General features: G+C 31.8%; 1 protein-coding gene across 3 annotated transcripts in view; it reads left to right on the forward strand.

Moving 5' to 3' along the window:
• LOC107439647 (5-hydroxytryptamine receptor-like) overlaps positions 1-19320 on the forward strand; it is a 482335-nt gene that overhangs the window by 118224 nt on the left and 344791 nt on the right. Inside the window, exon 1 of one of the 3 annotated variants that reach the window (XM_071188194.1) lies at positions 11916-12191. The exons of the other annotated variants lie outside the window; for them this stretch is intronic. The gene's annotated coding sequence lies outside the window, so the exon portion shown is untranslated. Of the gene's footprint in view, positions 1-11915; positions 12192-19320 lie in introns of those variants that run through there. 3 annotated transcript variants of the gene reach the window in all.

Here is a 19320-nt window from a genome sequence, read left to right on the forward strand (position 1 = left end):
AGCAATTCTTTCCCACTCCTTCCTAAATATTCCCTTCAGAAAGCTATGAATGTAATTTTCCACAATAATTATGAAAAAAAACATGGGATTACGAAAAATTAAATTACAGCAACAGTTGGTGCATGAACAGTCAATCCAAAATCTGGAGGTGACCTTGGCGGACGAAGATATTTTCAGTCATGAGTTGCTGTGGTCAGAAATGCATAGCAATCATTGACTGAAAATGTTGCTGTGAGCCACTGGGTGCACCTCTCTACCATGAATTAAGCGTTCGTGTACATTTCAATATGTTATCCATCTAAATTATTTTGACCATGAATTATTTTGCATGCGTGAGGTCTATTTGAAAATTTGAAAATGGTCAATTTGAAAATGCAATTAGTTTTGTGCAAGTGACCTTGATATGCCCTTTTATTCAGAAGTCATTTTTAAAAGCCAGAAAATATCTACTGAGTATAATAAACATTTTATGTTTTGTAAAAATACAGAGAGATTTATGTTCTGCGGTCTAGTGAACCCTCAGCGTCAGTAATACAAATGTCAAAAAAAAAAAAAAAAAAAAAGGGTCGTCTAGCTTTTCTCAGCACACAATGGCAACGTTATTGAAGAATCATTAGGGGATTAGAAGGAACCAGGAATCATGACGTTTTATAACTATTCCGACCTATGACTTATATACAAATATTTCGGCATTCGGAAATCATATGACAATGTGGGGTCGGAAATGCTTTCCTGAAGCGGTGACGTACACAGAAGCACCATAAAGAAAAGAGACGTAAGTGAAAAATCGTTTTAATAATACATTGAAAAAAGCATAAGGCACATGGGTCAAAGTAAGTGTTCGAAGTTTCTGCCACCGGCTACAATGCACACATCATATCTCCGGTGCATGGACATCCGAACATTCGGCAATACTTCAGGCATATCTCGAATTTCTCCGGCAGCTACTGTGATTCTTGCAACCAGCTCCTCAGCATTGTCAACAGCGGTGTCATAAACCAGTGTTTTCATATGACCCTAGAAATAAAAATCAGGACATGATAGGTCGGGTGACTGAGGAGGCCAACACACTGGAAAGTTCGGTCGGAACTTTCGAACAACGCCATCTACCGCGTCAGGAAAGCATTTCCGACCCCGCATTGCTATATGATTTCGAGTCGTCAGGATGCTCCCTACCCCTCTTAGAAGTTCTGAAACGCTTGACTGAGACGCCCTGTATATATATATATATATATATATATATATATATATATATATATATACATTTCGGCATTACAGGGTAATAAACTACCGCAAGTGTCCCCTCTTAATGGAACAAGAGTACCTATTTAATTTTAAAGAACTCAGAAGGATTTAAGTAGGAAAGGAAGATTTTGGTTCAAGATGGACTACACACACCCGTTTGCGTCTGTTTTACAGGCACTGATTAAATTTTATGTTAGTTTTCAGTTTTTAAGTAACTATTGCAAGAAAAATGCGTTCAAATTGACCCAGGGATTGTTTTACAGTAATTTAATGATTTGTCAACCAATTTGGGGTAATTGACATGTTAGTCACTAAATTATAAAATTACAACACAACTACTATTATTGGGTCTTATTTAAATGCAAATTTCGACAATATTACTAAGAAATTTAAAATAAAAGTAAGATTTGAACAGTTTGGATAAATGATAGGAGCACTACAAAAGCGCATTAATATCTAGTTCATAATAAATCTAGACGCGTACGATTAAATCTCCGGTAAAGGGGTGGAGAAAATTTTTTCAATCCTTATGAACGAGTGTTTTTAATTGATTTGCAAAAACTATCAATAATTTATTTACTTATCTATTTTTTACATACCACTCAAAAACCAAAAAAAAAAATGACACTGCTTCTCTGGAATTGATTTTGTATGAATTGAAAAATATGTTAAGATATTTTTTAAAATATTAAGTTATTCTTTTCTTAAAAAATATGTTTGAATTTGTTTGGATTTCAGAAAACTTTGAAAGATGTATTCAATTGATACCAAGACTAATTCATCGAGTTTATAAAGCTCTTTGTCGCAGGCCGCAGGGTTTTTAAGTTTAAAACTCACAAATGAGAAGGTAGGTTTTAGGATACATCATTAAAAAAGCTTTTAAAATAGAATCTGAAAAAAAAAGTTTGACAACCGTACATCTTTATGGAAAATATTACCAATTAAAGTTTTGAATCTAAGAGCCTTAGGTTAATCTGAAGAAAGTTAGATTGCAGTAGAATTAAATAAGCATTTACCGCGATTTACATCTTCATCAAAACTTTTAATGGGAAAAATGTAAAAAGAAAATAATACAGAAATAAAAAAATTGAACCTTTGTCATTTATTCAAAATTGCCATTCCCTTACTCATAAATTAGGTATAGATAGTATAGTATAATTTATGCTCCTTGGTATGGATTTGGAATATTTAGATTAAGAAGATAATATTCACAAAACTTATAGCAAATTTCTTTTAAATCTAACTCGCATGAAATAATATTGGTGCTTCTACAATTAAAGTTTACTTAATATCACAGTAAAAAAATGGGTGCTCAAATTTCACAATTTTGAAAAATACAGAAAATAACAACACGGAGATAAAAAAAAATGAACCTTTGTCATTCATTCAAAATTGCTATTCCCTTTCTCATAAATTAGGTATAGATCGTATAATTTATGCGTCTTGGTATGAATTTGCAATATTTAGCGAATTTCTTTTAAATCTTACTCGCATGAAAAATTTTTGGGGCTTCTGCATTTGAAGTTCACTCAATATCACAGTAAAAAAATGGATAGTCAAATTTTAAAATTTTTTTTTCGTTTTTGAAGAAAACACTACCAGGTATATGCTCCGAGTGAATAATTCATCAAATTGATGAATTAACTATCGTTACTTTTTCGAGGAAATGAATTTCGTCGCTAGTAAGGAAATATTTCGTTGATACATTTTTTTACATGGAAAAAAAACTCGCAGTGCCTAATGTATTTGACTTTTCTAATACCCCCTTTATCGTAGGCACCATACAGCTGGGTCAATGTCTCCTTAATAACCATAAGCAAGACATATAGAACAGAGAAACAAATTGCATAATGCCCGAAGCGGGGATTCGAACCTGTGGTTTAGTCCGACATATAATTTTCAGTCGTCTATAGTCTTCATCCTAGTTTCCTCATTCTAGTTAATAAATTCTTATATTGCACTACGATGTGATTTTAAGTTGAGTTAACATTTTGTCATAGATTTGAGAGTTCCCGTTTCGTCACAAATCACGTGATTTCGTGACCAAATAATTCTCAAAATTAACGATAAAAGAAGGGGGAGGGGCTTTTCTCGGACCTAGTAAAAGAATTCGTATTGCTTAAAGAGATGCTCATTAGCTTTATATTTTTTGATATTATTAATTCTATTTAACTTTTCATTCTACTTAACTTCTTGTTCTACTTATTTTTATATTTCTTGATCTTTATTATTTTTTATCTTTTTATTATTTTAATATTTTTATATTTTTATCTTTATATTCTTTTCATTTTTTAATCTTTATATTCTTTTGAACTCTTTATTTTATTTATCTTTATATTTCATTTATCTTTATATTTATTTATCTTTATGTATTTATCTTTATGTTTTACTTAAATATATATTTTTTGATCTTTTAATTCTCTTTTATTTTAACATATTTTTTATCTACTTATTTATTTTCTTCGCTTGTAAAAGTCAGATTTCAACTTGCATTGAATACTTCAATATTCCCCTATATTACATGATGTGTATTTTCATGTTTTTATCAGATTATGAAAATAATATATAAATATTGTTTACTAAATTTATAATCTGTAACTTTATTAATTCTTTTTAAAAATAATGTAGAAATATTTATTGAAAGAGAAAAATATTTGTTGGAAGTATTATTTTATTTTGCTTTAATTATTCTAATCTATAAATTTTAAACTGTAGTTTGGTTTAAAATGTTTTACACACTGTGTTTAATTAATGTGAAAAAATCAATTAGAAAATAGTTAATTACTTTTTCAAGTTTAATCAATTTTACCAGATTCATTAAAAATGCGTAAAATAGTTTATTTTTTCTTCATTATATTACTTTTTATATAAAAATATTTTTTTTTCTGTTTGATACATTATAATGTAAAACATACTATTTTAAATGAATTATAAAGGAAAATTTTTTTTCCTTAACTATTGTGGTCTTTTTAAAAAAAAATATTTTAAATATAAAAATAACTTTATACTGTCACAAAAATAAATGAATTTTTAATGATGCATTTTTAAGCTGTAGGTATTAGTTGTTATAAATGTTAGAATTTTTGGTTAATTTTTTCTTCGTAAATTAAGAATTTAAATTGTAACAGTTATTAGAAAAATACGTATAGGAACCAAACAAAAATTAATATCGAATAGCTTTTTGCAGGTTAAATGATTTACATTTCTCCTTAATCTTTAAACGGACCGATAAATTATATTAAAATAAGAAAGAAATGAAGTATAAATGAAATTTTTTCATTAAAGTTGAGTGTTCAACACGAAATTTTAAATGAAAAAAATTAAAGCAAATATTTATTACAGAACTTTAAGCAGTTCTTTGAGTAAATTGCAATAGTGTTTATTACAATAATATTAAATAGTTTTGAAACTCAATTATCATAAGCTATATTTGTTAATTTAATACTGAAAAGGTACATTTTTACCAAGCATCCAAATTAATAAATGTAAAAAGTAATCAATCTCAATCAATCTTCTTATCTCTTATTTATTTTTTTCCTATGTAAGCTGTAAGTTAATATCCAGCAATATTTAAATTTATAAAAAATATGCATTTGTAAATGTACAAATGAATAAGCTGAACTAAATCAGTAGTTTAACTGTTGCGAAATAAGTACCACATCTTGGTAAATAAAATTACTACATTAGGGCTGTTCCAAAATTTAGGCGTAATTGGTAACGGGTTCATATCCCACAGTAGCCCATCTATTTATTTACATTTATTCATTTATTGTTAAGCGAACATACGCGGGCTTGTATGCTAATTACAAAGTTCGGCTAATATGCCCTTGATAAGTCAATATATAGAGATACTACCACAAGATAGGTATGTAGGTATTTTATTTACGTCACACTAAAACTGCGCAATAGGTTTTACGGCCAGGGAAACTTCCCCGTGGAAGATACGAAAACATGCCATCACAATTTTGATCCTCTGCAGAGGGGATGGCTCCTCCGCTTTGGTAGCCCCACGACCTGCGCGTGAATGCGAGTACTTTACGGTAGAACAGTTTAACGAGGTCCCTCGGTTTCTACGTAAGCTGATCAAACTGGTCACTCACCCACTTACTGACCGCAACCAGTGATCCATCACTTCGGTGTTCTACTGGGAACCGTGTCTTAACACAAGATAGGAAAATGAGACACACACATAGAGCCTGGGACACGGTGAGATTCAAACCAATGACTTTTACGCTGCAGTAGATGCATATTTGTAATGGTTTTTATCCCGCAGTGGTGATCGTTAAGACACGGTTCCCAACAGATCACCGAAGTCAAGCATCACTGGCTGCGATCAGTGTGCGGGTGGGTGACCACTTGGATCAGTCTGCGTAGGGACCGAGGGAGTACGGTATTGGTCCTCGCTAAACTGTTCTACCGTAAAGTGCTCGACTTCACGTATAGGTCGTCGGGCTACCGAGGCAGGGATGCAATCCCCTCTGCGGAGGATCAAAATTGTGATTGTATGTCTTTGGATCATCCTCAGGGAGGTTTCCCAGACCGTCGCCAATAGCCCATTGTGCAGCTCTAGTGCGACGTAAATGAACTACTACTACTCTGTAATGATTTTCTCTAATTTGAGCAATATTTTCTTAAACTCGAGTAAGGCTTATAAAAAGTGTTTTGTAATGAGCACGCAAGTCTACATATGTACGTGTAACAATAAACTGATGAAAAAAAATCTTGGAATAATTATGATTTTTTAAAATTATTTTTACACCTGTCTCGTCTTTCCACCAACCGCTTTTTAAAAAGTGAGGTAGCGGGTTTGAATTCAAGCGTAATCATATATGTGCAACAGTAACTAAATAAATTTGATTTAGATACACATGCAGGGTCGCTGGCTTAATGCAAATAATTACCGGTCAAATTGCAGAAAAGATAGCATTAAAAAGAAAAATGCAGTACAAAGATATTGAACCCTACCTCTACGCTTCTGAGTGTTAGGCAGGATAACAACACTCCGTGGAATGATGAACCAACTAACATATGGTTGTTTAACTTGAACCCGCTTTGAAGGGTATGTGTAGTGGATTCGAATCCTGCTATAACTTTCGATTAATGTTCTTTTTGATTTTCGTAAAATTGTGCTATCTGTTTTCAAATTGAAGAGAGTATTTTAAGCCGTTGTTTGTATTTATAAATTAACTCACATATGTTTGTAAATAAATAAGTCCTACTACCTCATATAAGATGGTTAAAACAGTTAACACTTACATAGTATGATATATCTGAGTTTACTATCTTTAAAACATTTTAATTAAACATTTGAAACAATCATTATTGTCCCCTTAAGTCTTGTTTCAATTGAGAAACTATTTTAGAGTAAGAAATAATTAACAGTTATCTAACTCCTATCAACCATTTAAATAAACAGCCCTTTTAAATAAAGAGTAACTTTACGATTTTAAATAAAGAATAAATGTAAACAGATTATTAGTCTTCCATTTGGTGAGAGCCAAATACATCAAAAGGTTAGAATTATCAAATAAATGGTAAAATGATTGATAGTTCTGAAGATCATTGTTGTAATTTAACGTGATACTTTAGAGTATGGCATGAAAACCATTTATTTGGTTACATTTACATTTGAGAACTGTATTTGTTACTAAATATATTGTAAAATAAAAACTATAATTTTGAAAAACAGATATTTCGGTAAATCGTAACAACAGTGAATGGTAAAATTCCGAAAATAATGCCGTTTATTTCAATTTAATTCTTAGAATTGTGATTTTTGTTTTTCAACCAGATATGTCTTTCACACAAGTTTCGTGATTTCGCCAGATTTTTTTTCTCCGCGAGGGAGCTCAAAATTATTTTTAAAAAAAATCCAGAGAAGGTTATTTGCATGAAGTTATTTTTGATAAAGAACTTATTTATAAACACAATTTAATACACTAATTTCTGAAATAAAAAAAATTGAATCATTATCGTACAAAGTATTTTTTTTAATTTTCAATAAGAAATGTATAACTCTTACTTCCTTACATTTTATAAGCAATCATATTTTACATTGAACAAATAAGAAAGTCCAATTGGAGTTAAATTCAAGACACAAAGATACTGAAGTTATTTTAAAAAAATTAAATATTAAATAGCATAATCTTAAAACTAACGCTCAAAAATTCCATATTAACGTAAAAAGAAAAAAAATAGCAGTCAAACCTTTTTTGTTGACTTATATTCAATTAAAAATTTAAATCTGAAACGATAAACTTATCTCAAATGCAATAAAAATACATATTTATTAAAAAAATTTATACGTTTTAGTACTTTCAATTCCCTCTTAAACTGATTATAAATTTTAGATTTTGTTAATTATTTTATCAGCTTTAAAAATTAATGCAACATAATTATTTAAACAATTGTTTACCTGCTGCAAACAGTAACTTTAAAATTGCAAACAGTAAAAAAAAATATTTGAAATAAAAATATATCTCTTAGTCTAATTACGAAACCGAAAATATTGCAATAGTTAAGATTTCTCTAATTATTAAATGTTTTCATTTTATTCCCAGTTATATGAAATCTTATCGTCTTAAAATAAGTCAGATTAGTTTCCACTGCTTACAGATGTAACGTTTTTGCTTAGTCTGTTGTATTCGACTGAATAATCATTGGTTTAACTTTTAATGAAGCAGTTTCGAAAATTCTATATTAATTATCATGAGGATGATCAACTTCAAATAAGTGTTTTTCTCAACAAATAAAATTTTCTGATGGGAATAGTTATTAGCAAAATGCGCTAATCTGAAAATAAATCTTAAATTTCATAAAAATGTTATTTAACTGTAACAAAAAAATATTAACAATGCTTTACATATTTTTCAAAAAAGAGAGATATTCTAAATCTCTAGAAAATAAAAGAGCACAGTGTTTAAATATTCTGACTTAAATGATATTTTTCCCGCTGATATTTATTCTTATAAGGATTTGGAAAGTTGCTTAAAACTTATGAAAATTTCGTATTTAAAGATAACAACTATGTTATGAAGATTTGGTTTTAAAGAACGCGAAACATATTTGTTGTTAGGAATTTTAATTAGTTATTTTATTCCATAATCTTTGGTTGAACAGACGACCCATTTTAGGGTTTATGGCTACTAGTTTTCAAATCCATAGCCTTGTAAATTTGAACTTAGCCTGAAGACATGGAAACTCCTGGTCAAGTATTGGGAGAATTTTGCCTTCGTGGTGAATTTTTAGGGGAAACTAGCCCGCACTTGCGTTACATGATGAAGAAAACCACGGAAACTCCCCACGGTTAACCTGACGACAAGGAAACTAAACCATGGTTCGTCTACCAATAAGTATATTTTACGTCAACACTGTGGTCATTGCAAGCTAGGAGTGGAATCCGCATCGACCTGTCATCGCTGGGATTCGAACCCTGTTCACCTCATTGGAGGGCGAACGCTTTATTCCCCGAGAAAACACGGCTCTTAATTAGTTATTTTATTTTATAACCGTCGTTGAACAGCCAACCCAAATTTTGAGTTTACGACAATCTATGTTCAAGTACTTAGCCTTGTAATTTCGAACCAAAGCTAGAAGTCAAGGCGACTTCTAATATCAGTACCCCAGAGGTATTTATTTAAAATGGAGACTTGGAGAACTTTGTGACCCCGATAGATTTAACGTGTACCAGACGCCAAATTAATTAGGTATCGGTATAAATTATACTATTATTTTTTAACTTACTCTATTAAATTGATATTTGTCAGCGAGATATTGTTTTATATGCATTATGCTCCGTTGACTCGAATTAGACAGGTTTTTAACTAAGACGGAAAAAAATATTCTGTCAAAGGCATCGTCCTTGTATGCTAAAGACATTTCTGATGAAAGAAACCACAATTCTAAAAATTAAACCAAATTATTCAGTATTGAAAACATTCATATGGTAATTTTAACGTTCGCTATTGTTAAAGTTTACCGGAAATTCTACTTTTCAAAATTATAGTTCTTATTACAATGCATTAATAATAAATAAAAAAATCACTTAAGTAAATGTAAGCAAATAAATGATTTCTATGCCATGCTCTAAAGTACTGAGACAATTTACCTGAAGGATCTTCAGAACTATCAATTATTTTACCATTTATTTGAGAATTTGCCTCTTACCAAATAGAAGAGTAATAATATGTTTATATTCGCCTTTTTAAATAAAAATAAAGCATGATTTTTCTTTATTTAAAATGGTAAAATTACTCTTTATTTAAAATGACAGGTTATTTCAATTTTTGATATGAGTTAGATAGCTATAATAGATATCTGATAGCTTTTCTTATAATTTTCTCAATTACAACAAAGGTTAAATGGACAAAATGAGGGCTTCAAGTGTTTAATTAAAGTTCTTTAAATGTAGTAAACTCAGATATGTCATACTATGATGATCGTTCTATTCATCTTTTATGAGGTGAAGGGGTCCCGCAGTGGACTGATCATTAAGACACGGCTCCCATCCGATCACCGAAGTCAAGCATCACTGGCTGCGGTCAGTGTGCTGGTGGGTGACCACTTGGATCAGTCTGTGTAGTGACCCAGGCTGTGCGGTATTGGTTCTCGCTAAACTGTTCCACCGCAAAGTGCTCGACTTCGCGTGCAGGTCGTGGGGCTACCGAAGCGGGAGTGCCATCCCCTCTGCAGCGGATCATCCTCAGGGACGTTTCCCAGACCGTCACCAATAGCCCATTGCGCAGCTCTAGGGCGACGTAAGTGAACTACAACAACAACAACAACAATGAGGTGAAAGGATTTATTTGTTCCTTTACGTATATGTGTGGGTTTATTGGTAAATATAAAAAACGGCTTAAAAACTCTTTTTAGTTTGGAATTAGCAATACTGAACGGCGAGGTTCAAGTATAACAACCATGTATTATTGGGACTAATTGCAATCGACAGGGTACTAGAGAAAATCTTGAGTGAAAGGCACCTTGGAAACACTTGGATACCATCTGACAGCCGTAGTTCAATTCAACACCTCAAAAATTAGGCCCTCATTGGAGATAGAACCAGTTATTCGATCTTTCAAAAAGTAAAGCTCATTTCCCAGCAGCATGAGGTTCACTTTCAATGGATCCCGTCCCACGTCGATATCCACGGCAACGAGTTGGCGGACACTCTTGCAAAGAAGGGACTAGACCATCCAGTCCCCTCCACCTCAGATCTTACATACCTTGAACTTTTCGCAAGGCAAAAGGCCCAGAACAAACAAAAATGGCTGCTTCCACCTACTCACTACTGGTATAAAGCAAAAAGACCAGGACTCTCTCTATCTCTTCCTGGTGACGGGCAAACCAACACTTGCTTATCCCGACTGGCCAGTGGACACCTGAAAAGTCTCACATTTTCTGCTAATCAAAAGACCTTTCCTCTTTGCCCTAAATGCCAACAAAACCAGGCATCACCTGAGCACATCTTGAACTGTTTAGGGCTGAACTGGAACGGCATTCATTCCTCTCCCATTCTGGTTTCGGATTTTCTTAATGTCAACGGATTTATTGATCTGGTCTGACCCCGTCAGACCAGATGGGAATTAGCGACAACAACAACATTATTGGGGTCACCAAAGTCTCGAACTGTTGTCCTTCTGCGAACGTTCAGAATCGTTGAAGGGGTTCTGGACTCAATATCTTTGTGTAGTTTTTTCTCATTTTTATGCTATCTCTTCTACAATTTGACAAGAGTCAAGTAATTATTTGCACAGAGCTCTCGAACTTATATATGTATCAAACTCAAATTTATTTAGTTACTGTTACGCATCCATGGTTACGCTTTGATTCGAACCAGCTACCACCAATTTAAATAGTTTGCGGAAAGACGAGACTGTTGCAAAAATAATTAAAAGCATATCATTATTATTCCAAGAATTTTGTTTTATTATTATTTATTGTTGCACATACATGTAAAGACTTATGTGTTCATTACAAATCACTCTCTATAAGACCCTACTAAAGGTCAAGAAAAGATTGCTCAAATTAGAGAAAAACGTTACAAAGATGCATCTGTTGCAACGTAAAGGTAGCTGGTTCGAATAGCACAGTGTTTCAGGCTGTAGGCGTGAGTCCCTATCCTCTATCTTGTGCTATCTATATGCCGACTTGACAAGGGCATATTAGCTGAGTTTTGTAATGATCATATAAGCCTGTGTATGTGTGGTTAGAAACGAATAAATAAATATAAATAAAAATATGCACCCAAGGTTACGATGGGATTTGAACCCGCAACCTCTACGTATCCGTTTAGGATGTTTGGACAGTCCTGATGTAGAAATTTTGTTTACCTTGATTTATTTAGTATCAGTTGAGCTTCTAATTTACCTCAGCCTTTTCCAGGAATTCATACATGTACAAATGCATATTTTTTACTTATAATTTTAAAAGTTAATGGATGTTAATTTACAGCTTGCATAGGAAAAAAACAAATTGGAGCTGAGAAGCAAAATTAGCAAGGGTCTGCTAAATAAAATAGAGGTTATAAAAAAAACATTTTTTAGTCTTTTCGAACTATACTAACACTATTAAAATTATCGACATTTGCTCAAAATTCCGTATTCACTGCTAAACAGCATGGTAATAAAAACCATATTTTATTATTAGTTTTACCAAAAAGGCATTATCAAAGCACTTTAGTAAAACTTACTTTGTTGTTTTTGCTGAATTTGGCCATATTCTGGTAGTTTTGACCATAATTTTTTCCTCAGTGAGTAAATCTAATAGTTTGAATTAAAAATGTATTAATGCTTAAAAATGACAATTTGTTATTTGTAAACATTCAAGCGTCTGATATTTCTATCTAAACAAGAGAGTTCATTTTCTATAATCGAATTGTTTTAAATTTCGATAAACTGAATGAAATGATGGACAAGTTGGAAGTAAATAAGCATTTAGTCGTTTAAAAGGTAAGTGTATAAGAAGTATAATTTTTGACTTAAACTAAAATTGTGCATTTTGTGAAACGTGAGACGGATATTTACCCATAAATCTATTATAAATTCAAAACTATAAGTTCTTTCGAAATGGTTTTAATCTCATTAGATTGAACGTAACAAATGCATAAGAAAGAATACATTAATTATCTTAGCAGGAATTTCAAACGTTTAAATAACTCAAAGAGTGTATTCTTTTTTCCTTATTTCTGTACAAACTAAAATCTTTTGCAACTATAATTAATGTCATCTTCATCTTTGTTTTATTCAATTCAGTGAAAACAATGTATTGAGAAAACAGTTTTTACTTATTTATATAGAAATTTTTAAATTTATTCCTCTTTTGATCTTCTCCTCCTCCTCCCCCCCACCAGTAAAATCAAGATGGAGGCTAAAATTTGATTCACAGTTCGAAACAAATTTTATGCTTTCATATTTCATTAAAATTAAAACTTTAGCTTTTATTTCTTGCATTCAACTATTTAGAAGATGGTCTATAAAGAGCATCGAACTAATTTGAAATCATTGCTACATTATTAAAAGAGTTCTATTTCTGGGGTATTTGATGTTGAGCAATGCTTCCACTGTAAAAAAATTTAGATCAAAATACGTTAAGAAGTACCGGTACTAAATCCATCTTTTTACTGGAACGTGTTACGGAACAAAAAATCTGAGGTAGGGTAAACTAACCAGTGAAGGAACACTTAAGTTTCGCTTTCCTTTTATAAAATCATATTAATTTCAAAATTCGTAATTTTAGTTAAATGACAGTGTCAACATATTTTTTACTAATTGCAAATTATGTAAAAAAAATTGTAGAGAACTTACATAATATTGTTTTAAGGGGGGTCAGGACCCTTTAACGCCTTAAACGATACAATGAAATACCATATTTTCGACACACTGTAACTATCTTTGAATTTATCCTAAAGCTATGAAATTTTTTTTATCATTTACTAGCACTATTATCAATATAATTAAATAGCTAAATTCAAAAAAAATCATTCATAAAAAAAATACAGACTTTTTTTAATATAGTGAAATTTTTTTATTTTCGAAAAAGTGAGTTTCATTGCGCGCAAAGCGTACGAGTCAAATATCATCAAAATAATGTCAAACTAATTTTAAATTAAAGTTATAATTACCCTAAACCTGTGTTACCTAATATTATTTTGATATACATATATTTTAATTTTCTAAAAATTAAAAAAGTTTAAGTTTTTCAAATTTCTATATTTTTGGCACATTACACAATTATTTAAAAAAATTTTAAGAGAGTAATGGTTTTTATAGTAGGTACCAGTTGTAGCAAACCATATCATAAAACTTTTCCTAAAGTTTCGTACAATTCTATCAATTAGTTCTTTGTACGCAGTGCGCACAAGTTCAACATATCACATTTTGAGAAAAATGACTTTAAAGTTAAAAATTTGTTTTTTTCGAATACCACTCAATATATTTTTCTAAAAATGCCTAAATAAATAAAATAAATCATTTTACAATACCTACATACAACTTAAACAGTAATACATTAACTAAATTTGACTTATAAACAAAATAAAGTAACATTTCACAACGACTTGTCACATAACGAGCATCGAGTCAAATAGTAATCAACTTTTCAAACATTAGAAATGATTGATACAAAAACCAAACCAACCTAAATGATAGATTTTTGAGATTTATAAAAATCTAAAAGATGATGTTTTAAAATAAATTTTCAAAAGCAAACAAAAGATTTTCAAATTAGTAACTTTTAAAAAATTGTTTATAAAAATGACCACAAAGTTAAAATTTTGATTATTATAACAATATCCATTTTTATGTTTATCTAGAAATCCTAAGTAACCTCAAAGACATAGATATAAAGGAATAAATTTCTTACATTTTATTATTTTATAATAAAATCAATATAAAAAAAAACATTTAAAAATTAAAAGCCACCAGAAATATACATATCCCCCCCTTCACTTTTTTTCATTCTCTCATTTTCACAAATCTTTTTTTGTCGTTTCACTCTACGAGCTACAATAGACTGTTCACTAGCTCGCTTTTCAGCTTTTGTTACGCGGAGTTTATCTTGAGCATGAAAGTTTTGCTTTGCTTTTTTGTTGATTTGTAGCTCCAACAGTTTCATAATAGACATCAAAGACTTTTTTCCATCGTTAAAAACACAAACACCCATACATGCAGCTATTTCGGCAACATTTTTGCCAGCACTAGCAAATTTAGGGCAAAACTTCCATATGAGTGAGTTCAACGACTCATTTGGGTTTTGGGTCTTACCCCCCAAACATCTTTTCAAAAGAGACGGATGAGACAGATCCTTAAATATTGGCTTTATTGCCTCCATAACAACTTTAGCAACCAGCATTGGGTGCTTATACTCATGCACTTTGTTGTTATGCACAGCTTTATTATAGCTGCACCAACTATTTTCGCCTTTCGGACAAAACCAGTGCATCGGCTCTTTATCCGTGCTGCAAGTATGAGCCCATATGGCCCAAATCGCTGTTCGCATGTTGACTGAGTTATTGCTGTTTTGGCGAATTGCATTGCCATAATAACTTGTAATTCTATTTATTGTTACGTCTGTCAGTCTTCCCCGACCACCTATCGTCTTACCATCTGAAAGCCTTTTTTTGCCATATGAAGTTTTGAGTTTTCGCAAACGAGTGCCCATTCTCTTCTGTATGTGTCCCACACACTCCACTTTGGTTATCGAAACATCTTTTCCATATGGCTTTGCCTCACAAATAGCCTGGAAAGTTTTACAATCACCATCGCCAATGTATGTTTCATACTTGACGTCATATTTTTCTTCAGATCTTTGGAAAATCCTCTTCATGCCGTCAACCTCCATTTTTCCAGAAGAGCCGGCATGATTTTTCTGGCACACTGTTTTATGAGAAGATAGCCACTTATGATATCTCAAGCCAAACTTTGGACCCTTGTACGAAGCACAACCTTTGCAGAATGTCGACATTACTTCTATGTCAACAGCTTTTCCTGTCTCGCCGCCTACCAGGGTACATACGCCTATTAAAGACGTATGACCTCTGGTTTTCCAGGTGCCGTCTCCACTGACGGTTAGACTGTTTGGATTATCTGATAGACACTTTTCCTCGTTAACTGCCTGTTCCATGGATGACAAAGCAACTTCTTTTGATACTTCCAATATTTTAGAATTAATTTTATCATAAGATTTCTGAGTTATGGGCTTGGGCAAGCACATCACAGAACAAAATGTCTGCAGACTTGAAAGTCCACCACCAATGCACCGCATTGCAAAAACAGATCTTCTGTTTACTTCTGGAATGTTCTTATTCACTCCTATCAGTTTGCAGCTTTTAAAAACATCCCTTTTCTGACATGCTTGACATGTTATTTCAAAAGAAGACAACAATCCACACTGGGATTTCTCAGTCATTTTCAAGGAAGCATGACAAATTCCACAAGCAGCTACATTATTGAAAAAACTTATCAAGGAAGCAACATCAATAAGGCGATAACCATCAAAAGTCTCTTTAGTTTCAGTTTCGATATCCTTGAAACTGGAACATGACATCGAAAGCTTTTTCTTAGAAGCACTTTTAAAATCCTCTTTTTCAATAAAAACATTGCAACTGCCCACATTTACACTTTGCCGAAATTGATTTCCACGAAATCTTCTCTTTTTTGGTCTCTGACCAGATCTACGAGGATTATTCATGATTATTTATAATAAATAAATCAAACCGAAACTAGATTTTTGACTAAAATGAAAGCTAATAGACGAATGTACAAATATTAATCTAAGATTAAAAAACGCATGCAATTCGAATATAAACAAATAAAATCTGCAAAGGGTTGGAGCAGAGTTGAGTTGTAGACACTTTAAATCTCAGATTATTATTAGAAACTATAAGATAAGCCCGAAATGAAGCAATTCGCGACCACGCCCACTAAAGCAATTGTTGGTGAGTGACTTGTCTTCTAACCCTTATAACTTTTGAACCAATTGAAAGATTTCGAAATGTAAGATATGAAAACGCGCAGAATAATGCAAGGAATAAAAAAAAAATGATCCTTGAAAAATCGATTTTTTGAGAGTTTTAAGGGTCCTGACCCCCCTTTAAAGTTTTGGAGGTTCAAAGAACAAGTAGTAAGAAGACCAAGTGAAGGAACAGCTCTTACCAGTGAATGAACACCCAGTAAAGGATCACTTAATTTTGATTATATTTTAATGCTCTTTATGAATTTATAAGCCATACAAATATTTAAAAGCAAGCCTATTCTTGAAATTATAACATAAATACTTGGAAAATGTTAACTTTTTATGTAATCATGAATTGAAAATTAAAGTGTCAACATATTAACACATACTGTTCATTCACTGGGAAATTCGTCCCGCAGTGGACTGATCAATAAGACACGGTTCCCAGTAGATCACCAAAGTCAAGCATCACTGGCTACGGTCAGTGTGCGGGTGAGTGACCCCTTGGATCAGTTTGCGTAGGGACCGAGGGTGTGCGGTATTGGTCCTCGTTAAACTGTGCTACCGTAAAGTGCTCGACTTCGCGCGCAGGTCGTCGGGCTACCGAAGCGGGGATTCCATCCCGTCCGCAGAGGATCAAAATTGTGATGGCATGTCTTCGGATCATCCTCCGGGATGTTTCCCAGACCGTCGCCAATAGCACATTGTGCAGCTCTAGTGCGACGTAAATTAACAACAACAACAGCAACAACACTGGGAAATCCGTGCCCAGTAAAGGAACATGCCTGTTCCCTCACTGGTTATAAGTTGTTTTTCGCATTTTAAACATACTTTTGATGCGGAAACTCACTGAAGGTACACGAAAATTAAAGTTTATCTTTTATTTGCATTAATTTAGAAAGAAACCCAGTAAAGGAACGCTTGTTCCTTTACTGATTTTTCATCGTTTGGTGATCCAGTGAATAAACACCCCCTTATCTCAGTACTTTATTATGCTATGATGCTTTAAAAAAATAAAACGTAACTTCAATAACTATATTTTGAATTCTCTTCTTCAAAGTGAGAAGAATAAAACTATTACATGCAATTAATTCCACTTCAAACATATAAATACAAACACTCACCTTATAATTTTTTCAAAGAAACAAGGTTCTGCAGAGATAATAACAAATTCAAAATTTTTTCCAGAGAAGTCTGTTTGACCAGGTAATCCAAACCATTGCTTGATGACTTCCTATTGTTTGGCAGTAAGCTATTGTTACCAGTCAATCTAAAGAAAAGCTTTCAAATTCTTATTTTTAATCAATATATATGAAATGTTCCTTCGCTGGGTAGTGTTCCTTCACTGGTTGATTAACCCTACGAAACTTTTTACAGTAAAAATCACCATAAAATCACTGAATCACTCACCTGAATATTACAGTAAAGAATACGGAATAATATGTCACAATAAAATAGATTTTGTGGTAAAAAAACGGACTTAAAGGTAAAATGGATTTTACGGATGATGCACCAAATCTTCCGGTATTTTATACCGTAGTTTGATTCGGATTTTTTTATAATGTGATTTAAAAGCATTATTCATTAGATGCCAGGAAAGTACTATCTTAAGTACTATTTTAAGTAAAAGTAATAATAAGAATAAAAACTAACGTTATAAAATAATATAATGTTAATGAAATAGCCACATCTTAAAGCAAAATTAATGTTATTTTTTTTAAATGAAATGATATTACATGAAATCATTGTTACATTATTAAAAGAGTTCTATTTCTGGGGTATTTAATGTTGAGCAATGCATGCACTGTAAAACATTTTAGACAAAATACGCTAAAAAGTACCGGTACTAAATCCATTTTTCACTGGGACGTTTTACGGAACTAAAATTCTGAGGTACCAAACTTTTTACTGTAAAAATTACCATAAAATCACTAAATCACTCTACTGAATATCACCGTAAAAAATGCGGAATAATATTTTGCACTAAAATGGATTTTACGGTAAGAAAACGGATTTTATGGTAAAATGGATTTTACGGATGATGCAATAAATCTTCCGGTATTTTATACCGTAGTTTGATTTGGACTTTTTTATAATGTGATTTAAAAGCATTATTCATTAGATGCCAGGAAAGTACTATCTTAAGTACTATTTTAAATAAAAGTAATAATACGAATAAAAACAAACATTATAAAATAATATAATGTTAATGAAATAGCCACAGAATTGAATAAAGTTTGAATAAATAAAACATAGTTTTTGGGAAAAAATAGCTCCAAAGTGGTTATTCCCTGTCTTTTATTCTATCTATCTCCCGAACATGAATTTATTCTAATATTCTATTATGTCACGCCAACTCCAATATATATTTTTGTTGAAAAATAATATCCTAGTAACTCAAAACAATTTAGGAAATTTCCCAAAAAGAATATTTTGCCAAACTTAAAATAAACACTATTCATCTTGAAAATAATGTTTAATTAAACGCTTTTATGATTTTCTTAAAACGTAAAATTTCGAACTACTATGATTTCCTGCAAAACCCTTCAATAGTTAAATAACATCACGCGAAACAAGATCTAGTTTAAAAATGAAATATTTTAATAAAATTCCGAACATTCTCAAAAGCTGAATTCTTCAATTAAAATTCTTCTCTTAAACTTCAAGATACAAAGAAATAGATATCACTGTTTTGTGAAAATTTGTAGTGTGCTATAGATTCCACCGACCATTTCTATAGAGGAACATGCTTGGTTAGATAAAGGAATATCTCTGTATAAAAATCGATTCATATTCGCTACAAGTGTGTATAGCATCGATTCCATGTAATCCATAGAAATGCCTGCCATCGAAAAGATGGATGAAGTCTTGATATCAGAGAAGGAGAAAATTTTGAAGCACGGACAAGTTTCAATTTGAAGATTTCATTGTGTTCTCGTATCTTCAAAGTGTAAGACTTAAGATAAAGGAGTTGAAATTTAAACACGATGAGAAATGATACATTGTTCGGAAATAGAAAATCATTATTACTTGTTGGAACAGTAGATTATTTATTTAATCAGCTTTTCAATGAAAAATTATTGCTCGTTTCTCTTTGCAATATTTTGATTCATCTTAGAAGCTTAT

Source organism: Parasteatoda tepidariorum, chromosome X2, assembly GCF_043381705.1.
Source record: "Parasteatoda tepidariorum isolate YZ-2023 chromosome X2, CAS_Ptep_4.0, whole genome shotgun sequence".
In the NCBI taxonomy this organism is placed as follows: domain Eukaryota; kingdom Metazoa; phylum Arthropoda; class Arachnida; order Araneae; family Theridiidae; genus Parasteatoda; species Parasteatoda tepidariorum.